This window comes from Cupressus sempervirens, chromosome 3 (assembly GCF_028749045.1).
Source record: "Cupressus sempervirens isolate cs-2001-9-10 chromosome 3, ASM2874904v1, whole genome shotgun sequence".
In the NCBI taxonomy this organism is placed as follows: domain Eukaryota; kingdom Viridiplantae; phylum Streptophyta; class Pinopsida; order Cupressales; family Cupressaceae; genus Cupressus; species Cupressus sempervirens.
In genome coordinates, this window is record NC_143120.1 from 965,709,027 (window position 1) to 965,717,665 (window position 8,639).

Here is an 8,639-nt window from a genome sequence, read left to right on the forward strand (position 1 = left end):
CAAACCCTAGGAGTTAGAAGAAAGAAACTTGGGTACTGATGAAGTTCCTAAAAGGGTTTATATTGGCCAAAATCTGCCTATTGAAATCAAGGAAACATTGATTGACCTACTTAGAAAATACAGACATGTTTTTTCTTGGTCATATGATGACCTTAAGGCTTATAGGGAGGATTTTTTTCCAGCATGTCATACCATTGAAGGAAAATGTAAGACCTTTCAGGAAAAAATAGAGACCAATCAATCTTACCCTTGCCCCAAAAATACAAGAAGAACTGACAAAACTAGGAGATGGTGGGATAATTAAACCGATCAAGCATTCCACCTGGGTTTCAAACTTGGTTCTTGTCAGGGAGAAGAATGGAGATATTAGGCTTTGTGTTGATTTTAGAAATTTAAACATTGCATCTCTAAAAGAAAATTATGGCTTACCTAATATGGAAGCCATGTTACAACAAGTGTCTAGCTCTGAATTGATGTCAATGATGGATAGTTTCTCTGGATATAATCAAGTTCTAGTAAAAGAAAATGAACAGTTCAAGACAACCTTCACAACCCCATGGGGAACATATGTGTATGTGAGGATGCCTTTTGGCTTGATTAATGCAGGAGCTACCTTCCAAAGAGCCATGGATGTAGCATTTCATGAGTATATTGACAAGTTTATGGTTGTGTACCAGGATGATCTTACATCGTATTCTAATAAGGTTGAAGATCACTGCAAACATTTGGAAAAATCTTTATAAAAGCCCTGGAATATGGAGTATCTTTAAACCCAAAGAAATGCACATTCGAGGTCACAAAAGGAAAATTATTAGGACACATAGTGTCTAAGGATAGGGTAAAAATAGATCCTGAAAGGGTAGTAGCTATTGAAAAAGTCTCCAAACCAAAAAATGTGAAAGGAATTCAGTCCTTTTTTGGCCAAGTCAATTTTCTGAGGAGATTTGTTAGCAATTTTGTTGAAATCAGTAGACCCATCTCAAAGATGCTCAAGAAGGGAGCCATTATAGATTGGAATGGTGAACCTTCACAAGCATTCCAGGATATAAAAACTACAATAAAGAATGCTCCAGTGCTGAGGACCCCAGATTATGCAAAACCCATGCATACTTTCTCTTTTGCATCATTCCATACTGTAGCAGCAGTCTTATTACAGAAGAATCAAGAAGGATATGAGTAGCCTATTGCCTTTTTCAGTAAGTCACTACAGCCTGCTAAACTTAAGTATGAGATAAATGAAAAGCAAGCATATGCTTTGGTAAAGGCTGTAAAAGCTTTCAGAAGTTACTTGGTAGGTGCTACTATTATTGCTTTTGTACCTAGTGCTGCAGTCAAAGATATATTCTCTCAACAGGAAGTATCAGGCAGGAGGTGTAGATGGATCAATAGAATTCAGGAATTTAACATTGATATACAAATAACAAAGTTAGTAAGAGGTCAAGGTTTGGCCAAACTCATGGCCGAAACTAATCTAGAGGCTAATCAGATAAATCTGGTAAATGATGATCTCAGAGCTGACTTATGTGACATGGACCAATGTGATTGGTACACCAATGTCATATATTACTTGCAACATATGGAAGCTCCTCCCCATCTACGTGAAAATGAAAAGAGGAATACTAAATTGCAAGCCATTAGGTATATAATTGTCCAAAATAACCTATGGTGGAGAAATTTTGAGGGAGTTCTGTTGAAGTGTGTTGATAAAGAAAAGGCAAAAGAGGTTTTGAAAGAAATGCATGCTGGAGTATGTGGGGGACACTACATGGCCAAAACTACTGCACATAAGATAATGAGAGCTAGGTTTTGGTGGCCTTCCCGTTTTAAAGATGCCCAAGTTATGGTTAGGAAATGTGACCCCTATTAGAGATTTGTTGGAAAACTGAAATTCTCAAGAAATACTCCATTAAAGCCAGTGGAGATTCAAGCACCTTTTCAACAATGGGGTCTGGACTTCATAGGAGAGATTTTCCCCAATTCTAGCACTGGCTATTCTTGGATTTTGGTTGCCACTGACTACTTTACAAAATGGGTAGAGGCTATCCACACAAGAAATGCAACAAGTAAAGTAGTAAATAATTTCCTATTGAATGATCTGAAGAGTTTATCAAGTTTTGTGATAAATATGGAATGACAAGGTCATCATCTGCTCCATATCATCCACAAGGGAATGGACAAGCTGAGTCCACAAATAAGAGCCTGTTGAAGGTCATTAAGAGAACCTTGGATGATAATAAAAAGATATGGGATTCCAAGTTACAGTTGGCAATATGGACTGACAGAGTAACTGTAAAGAAAGCAATTGGTGTAGCTCCATTTGATTTAGTGTACAGGATTCAAGCCAGAATGCCTCAGAACAACTTGATGGGACTATACAATTACATCCAGTTATATGATGAAGATACTACAGATGAAATGCAAGAAAGAATGGATGAATTGGTAGGATTGAACAAAACTAGAAAAGAAGCATCTTTAAGGAACCAAAATTTGCAATTGCAAGTTAAGACACTCTATGATAAAAGAACTGTAAGCAAAAAAATTGAAAATGGAGATTTAGTCTTAATGTGGAATGCTAGAATTGAAGATAAAGGAAAACATGGAAAATTTGATCCTATTTGGTTAGGCCCATATCTCATTGAGAATACTTGGGGTGAATATTCTTATATACTCAAAGATATATTTGACAATATTCTTGAATTGCCAGTTCATGGACAGTTCTTGAAGAGGTATTTTTCATGAAAAATACTTATTTTCTTCCATGAACAGTAGTTTTAGGGTTTCCCATCATTTTTTTTTTCTGTAAATCCTTGTAAGTATCCTTGTGGAGTCTAGTTCCTTGTTTTTGTGTGTTGCTTTGTGCTCTTTGAAGAAGTTGTCATTTTTTCACCAAGTATGTGGTCTGCTCTCTCATAGATTCTGAATTCTTGCATAGAGTCAAGTAGTCTATCATCCCTAGATAGAGTCACTGTTGGTCTGACTTTTTGTGTAATAGAAGTCTTTTATCCAATGGTAGAAAAGTTAGATTTTTATTTCTAAGTGAAACATAGGGTTTCTGGATAATCCATCCATTGGCTAGCCTTTGAAAAAACCTTATGAAAACCCTACGTTCTTTCTATTCATAAAGTGTCAGATGCAAAAATTTTGAATCTTCAAATAAGATGAATATTCTATCACCTTTTATCTTATGTACCCCTGAGATACCTTTCCTCTCATATTGTCCCAACACGCCGATCTAAGTAGATCTACCATTGTTGTTACCTCGCTATGCAAACATGGGCACTTTCTATGTATGGCAAGGTAGCAAGTGCTGAATAATTTACAAAACGGGACTGCAAAATGAAGATACGATAGTCAAAGCTCTATTTTTTGACTGATTTATTATTTAGGTACACATTGAGATTACCGTCAAAGCAAGAAAGGGGACCCAGTAGAAGCAGTCTAAAGTCAGATCCGGAATGATGATTTTTCTGGTACTTCGCTACCTTGCTATCAAAAAATTTTGAAACTTTTCCATTAGCAAAGTAGCGAGGCCTCGTGAAATGCAGAGTCGGTGACATTGCATTTTGCTGGTACCGTGACTACACCAGGTGGCGTGACAAGTAGTAAATGCCATTATCAGAAGCAGTTTAATAGCAAAAATAATTATCTGATGTCCCCTTGCATTTCATAGTGCCGAAATTCATTAAAGTGCCAGAGCTCGCTACCTCGCTAATGGAAAACTTGGACATCTTGTTGTTAGTGAAGTAGCAAGGCCCCATGAAATTGTAGAGTCGGTGGGACCTTTGGTGACGTGGGATGATAATTAGGACTGAAGTAAAATCTTGAAAGGCGCCAACTATGCAAAATTTTGTATTTCATCAATGCCCTTCTGATCAAATGTACAAAGAGATCCTGACCATCAGACTGGAATAGAATCAACAGTCCTCACTACCTCAATTTGAGAAGTTGCATGCTCTTTAAGCTATGCAACATAGCGAGTATGAATCAAAAGACTACATGCAATTTCCTCACCTTTGATTAAACCTATAATCAATGGTTGTCATCTTCTCGCTATGAAGAGTTGCAAGGGAGATATGTATAGCAACATAGCGAATAGGGCCTACTGCCTTCTTTTTGAGCAGGCCCAGTAACATATCATCTGCTGATTCAGGATTAGATCGACGGTTATCAATGCTTCTATATGGCAAGGTGCTTGTTCTTTATGCATAACGAAGTAGCGATATGCTGACACGTGTCCTCAGTTGCTAGTGGGCCTGGATATAAGCACCATCAAGGAAAGAGTTATGCATGTGGTAAGTTGTCATTGGATGAATTGACCGATATGTCAAATGCAACGCCTAGTTGTTCTCTTCGTATCACATGATTGTAGGATCTTTGAAAATTAACGGTGCAGTTTTAAATACAGAATGTGGTGCCACTCTCTATATTAATTAGACATGAAAGCATCGTGCATGAAAAAATAGAGTATAACACAGAAGATTTCATCAGTTCATCTTACGCGAGCAAAGATTTTGAGCCACTCTTGTGTAGAAGAAATTACTAAAGGAAAGTGTGTCGAAGTCTGGTAGAATTTGCAAAATTATCTGTTTGCAAAAAGATTGCAAAAATACAGAGGAAAAAAGAGACGAAATTCAAGTAAGCAGTACTGCCATAATCTTTGTAGGTTTTTCCAGTTCTAAAAAATAGTCCAAGATGCCTCCAAAGAAGGGATTTTTAGGTCAAATAAACTATTTGGATAGCAATGTGCATGATGATTTGCTTGAGTTGCTCCCTAAGTCCACTGTAGAGATAGTGCAAGTTAAAAGGTTAACCTCATTGAACCCTAGGCTAAGGATAGCTGATGGATTGTATGATAAGGGTAATTGGGTCTAGGATGCTCAAACTTCTTAAACTAGTTTGAGTTTGTTCAAAAAATGGTTTGTCGAGAGAAAATTATATGCCCCTCATGCCAATATATGGAATTTTGATTTGGGAAAGCTAGTTGTTCCTAGTGTGTTTATGGATTATGACCTTCTTGAAGCTGTAGCGAAAAGTTATGATCAAGCCACTAAGGTAGTGAGAAGAATGGATGGTGAGGTTGTAATTACCATCAGTCCAGAAGAAATTAGGGATGTTTTTAGTCTGGGACCTCTCACTAGATATCATGTGCCCATTAATTTGATAGAGTTAGAAAAGGAATATATGTCCAAAAGTGATGTAGTTAGACAAGGTGCGCTGAAGGCCCACATAGGTAGAATTGGAAATCTACCAACAATAACATCATCTTCTAAAGAACCTTTCAAGAAATCATGCTTTAATGCTAGGACAGTAGAGATATATAGGACCCTGTGGAGAGTCTTCGGAGAGGGTGAAGAAGATTTTATTCCTGTGAGCTTCATGTATATGATCACCCAAATCTCCTCTTTCGGTGTAGAAATAATTTTTGATTTTGCATCTTACCTGGCTAATGAGATTCAGAATGGATTGGTGGGGATTGCAAAGGGCAAGGTGGAAAAGGTTTGGGGTCAGTATTCCCTATTGATGCATATGTTTCTATTTAAAGGGGTTACATATTTCAGTAAAGAAATGGTTTTAAATAGGGAACGAGAGGGGGAAGCATTACCAGTTTAGTTATGGAGTGCAGACATGACTAGGGAAGAAAAAAATGCTAGTTTTGTTAGATTGGATAGGCACTTTGCTTCTAAATTAAGATGCCTCATATTGAGTGACAATCCCAGAATTCCTAAAGCACTAATGCACCTTGTTAGGCCTATGGGTAGACCCCATAGTCTAAAAGTTTCACATAATTGGGGAGATATCATCCCATATCCAATCTCAACTGTCATTAGGGTTTATGGATTCAAAGGGACACCCCATGTACTACCCTATCAGGTGCCTTTAAAGGTAGGGGTAGCTGAATTTTTATGGCAATTGGGAGGAGTGGAGGAGACCTTTTTGCACAAAAGGGGAACAGGATCAATTTTTTCTACTTGCATTGTAGCTCACCAGTTTGTAATAACTAAAGAAGGGTGGATCTTCCTCTGCAAATTTTTGGATCAATATAAGATGGTAGTATCTCATGCTCGCTTTTGTGACATAGAAGATTTTTTTAATTCTGCTCTTAGACATAGGATCAAGCTTCGTCCAAGTCAGCATGAATTCTATTTCCCTGAAGATATAATAAGGAATGAATATTCTCTCCAAGAGCAAGAAACAAAGAAAGAGAAATGGAGAGTCTATTCAAAAGTTTTGGAGTTTATTAATTGTTTTGACAAGGATTACAATCCTCTTACTAATGCTGCAACTAGTGCAGATAAAATAAATAAGCTCATGAATACATTCCCCAAAATAATGGAGGTAATGAATGAGAAGAAACAACATTTTATTGATTCTTTCCCAGATAAAGCTAGGGAAGTTATGAGAAAATTGGGTTTCACCCCTAACATAGGGGTAGGTTCATTGGTTGTATGAAAGAGGATAGGATATATTGTTATTCGAGATTAGATGCCCACTATAAACAGAGGAAAGTAGATAATTGAGTCTACTAGTACTATTTTTGAAGAAAGATCCCCTAAACCTTCTCCTAAAAGAAGAAAAATAATGAGGGAAGAGGAATCCCCTAAGAAAGGTTACTCACCTTCCCAAACCCCAATCAGAATTGAGGAGGAGCAGCTCACCAATGAGCGAATTGAACAAATGGGGTCACAAGGAGGAGTTTTTGTTACTCAAGCAGAAATTGATGAAGGGAACCCCCAGGAGCCTCCTATGCTGAGTTTTGAATTAACTGTAGAAGATTTCAAAGGTAGGGAATTAGACCCTATTTTGGAACAAGCCAATCATGAATTTTTGTTTGATAATAGTTTTGTAAAATCTAGGGCTTTCCATCAGTTTGCATGGAGGGCAAACATGCACATTTTTGAACAAAGATGTAGGAATTTGAAAATAGAGCATCCAGAAATGGATGAAGCCTCTATTCAGAATCAAATAAAGGAACAAATGATACAAGAGTTCTAGAATATAACCCCTAAAGAGGGTAGACAGATGGTGAAAGATGCAAATATTTTATTATTGCCCAATTGGGATATTGTTGATGCCTTAATTTTTAATTTTGTGTCAAATAATTTAGGATTACAGGATCCAGATAAAGAGGAATTCTTGGGAACAACATTTAGTAATGATCAAGCTGCCCTTGTTATGTGGTCATGAAGAAGAGGATCCAGGAATACTCCATTACAGCCTGATGATTCAGGACTAACAGGGAGTATCATTGTGAGGAGGATCACTGATACTTCACATGTATAGGCAACCCACATGAATGTGGACTATTCTAAATTTTCCTTGGCCACTACAAAAAAGAAGAAAAGGAAATGACTAATCTACTGAGTAAGTATGAAATAGTGGTGGATGCCTACAATAAAGAAGTAAAAAAGAGAATTGAGCTGGAAAATAAGGTATCTCAATTGGAGAAGATACTTGGGAAAAGAAAGGTGGCAGAATCCAGTACACTTAGAATTGCATACCCTTCACAGTCATTTGTTAGATCAACCCCTATCATTGAAATACCTGACACCCCTGAAAGGCCCCAATTCTATACTACAGAGGACTTTGAAGTAGAAAAAACCAAATTACATGAGTTGTAGATAGAATTTAGAAATCAACAGGAAGAAAAATTAAAGCAGGGTGTGGTGTATTTGAGGGATAAAATACAATGGTCAACTTTTTATGATCAGTTGACAAGAATTGTAACCCTCATGAATGAGTTGAACAAAGATAAGGATAAACTGACTCCTCTTGCACAGAAATGGAGGGAGAGGAATAATGATATTACGATTATATGTATATCTGTAGTCCAAATGCCTTATCATCAAGTTAAGAAAATTTTTTATTTATTAAATAAGCTAGAGAATTTTGATGATGAAAGAGATTCTTTACAGAGAGGATTAACACTCTGTTTTTCCCAATATATGGCTGAAACATTCATTTTATTTCCTTGTGCTTTAGAATCTGTTGATACAATAAAGGAAAAGGAAAAGTGGAAAAGGGAGTTGGACGAGTTATTTAATGAAGGAATAATAAAAATCATGAGTGAGACTAGCCACTAGTTCTAGGCAAAGACAAATGAAGAGCTAGTAAAAATACAGTTATTTTATACTACTATGAGAAAAGAATTTGATGATTTAGAAGAAAGTGAAAATTCTTTAATAAAGATACAAAGAGAAGCTCTAAGTTTTGATTGGCCAGAGGATGATGCTTTTAATAAATGGAAAAATCAATTTATAGAACAGATGTCAGGAGACGATGAGGAGGAAGATGCAAAAGTAACAGTTACCCTCGTAGTTAGTAATGAAGACATGGAAGATCCCCAGGTTAAAGTAAGTTTGCAGGTAACTGAAGATGATACATCACTTTCAAACCTCATGGCTATATACTCTGAGGATGAAGAATGATTGTAAGATCAGATCATATTTTCTTGTCTCAACAACTAAGAAGCATAACAGAAAGGGACCCGCCAAAGAATTGTTTGATGTAATAAGCCTTTCTGTTATTTTGTTCTTGTCTTTTTGACAAAAGTGTATGTGAGTGTCTTTTTAAAAGGACACCTGTCATTTGTCTTTAGCCTAAAGCTTGTTGCATCTCACACTATTTAAGTGAGATCCCAA